The sequence below is a fragment of the Penaeus monodon genome, chromosome 28, assembly GCF_015228065.2.
Source record: "Penaeus monodon isolate SGIC_2016 chromosome 28, NSTDA_Pmon_1, whole genome shotgun sequence".
NCBI classification, from domain to species: domain Eukaryota; kingdom Metazoa; phylum Arthropoda; class Malacostraca; order Decapoda; family Penaeidae; genus Penaeus; species Penaeus monodon.
The window spans coordinates 15,473,449-15,475,182 of record NC_051413.1 but is presented as its reverse complement, the minus strand read 5'-3'; positions in this window follow the sequence as shown (position 1 = coordinate 15,475,182).

Here is a 1,734-nt window from a genome sequence, read left to right as displayed (position 1 = left end):
ATTGTATTTACACGACACTCTATAAAATTGACACAATAAACTGTTACACATGTAAATCTCATACGACTATATAACTACAATAGATAAAATATCTATAATTTGATAGGTTATAATATACGTTAACGGAAAAACTATAGCATCTTTCGTGAAAGAAATACCGATACACTGTATGAAAATATAATCCGTTACTGTTTCCCGTAGAATCCATAGCCTCCTTCACCACGCTCTGTCTTCGTCAGTTCTTCAACTTGCTCTATGTCGGATATATAATTTTTTCACAGATCAGTTGGGCAATACGATCCCCCTTCTTCACTTATAATCACTCTGCATGATTAAAAAGATTAGCCAATATCGCTCTAAAAATCTCTATCTATTACACCAGCTCCACATAAGATGGTGCTTTCCCCGAAAAACCGATCTTTGGGGCAATCCCACCCTAACACCTTCGGGAAGTTCTATCGAAAGTCTTCTTTTCAGGGATTTCCCCTTAGCCCAATTTTCAGGGGCTAAGCACGTATAAATCAAAAACCCCAGCAAGTTTTTGAACCTTTTGAGGGGGTGAAGCGTGTCAGTCAATTTTTTAAAATTCAGCAATTTTTCAAATTTTGACATGGTGGAAGAGTCGCACGCACCCTCGTGTTTTGTGTGTTTGCTCTTGAGCCGGCTAGCGAAAAATTTTTTTAAAGATCAATTGGCGAAAATTTTATATAACAGACTATCGAACCATATTTTTGTGGCAACATTTATGAATAAATAAAAGGATAAAAATTAACCTCTTCAATAAAAACAATTAAAATTTCCTCAAAAATACAGAATACATCATTCTCAATAAAATAAAAACATTTCAAAAACTAAAAAACGTGTTAATCCTAATAATTCCGCATTGCAACCGATCGTCGTTTCATTTTTCTATAGTCTATATGGTTTTTACATTTACCGAAAAAACCCTCCCCTCGTATTCTCTCATTATATACCCATAGGGACGCATGGAAAAGATGCCGGATATGTTTTTTCACTCGCGTTTGGTCTGCTAATATCTCTCGTCTACCTTCTCGAATCCACTTTTTTAAAAGTAAGTTCTCCGACGAGAGAAACGTCATACTTCTTTCAGAAGAGTCTCTTTTTGATCTGTTCCAATAAAAGGGCAAACCATACGTCAGCTCCGTACACACACTTTGCTTCTAAAAGTTCGGGTGGGGACTGGGGAACAGGTCTCTCGTTCGAATATATGTTAAATCGAGCCGAATATCTCGTCCCAACGGGCCCTCATAAATCCCGGGCGATCAGACGGGTTTGGGCCCCTACGTATTGAATGAGGAAGGGAGGGGAAGGAGAGATGGGAAAAGGGGAAAGGGAAAGCGGGAGAGAGGAGAGGGAGAGGAAAAAGGGGAAAGAAAAGAAGGGAGATGGGAAGGAGGGGAAGGGGAAAACGGGGGGAAAAAGGAAGGGGAGGAAGGGGAAAAGAAAAGAGGGGGAGATGGGGAAGAGAGGGGAAGGGAAAGGGGAGGAGAAGGGGAGGGGGAGAAGGAGAGAAAAGAGAAAGGAGAGATGGAAGAGGGGGAAGGGAAAGCGGGAAGGAGGAGAGGGGAGAAAGGGAAAAAAGGGAAAAGGAGAGATGGCAAGTGAGGGAAGGGGAACAGGAGGAGGGGGGGAGGGAGAGGAAGGGGGGAACGAAGAGAAGGAGAGATAGGAAAGAGGGGAAGGGGAAGGAGAAGGGGGTGGAGAAGACGGGGG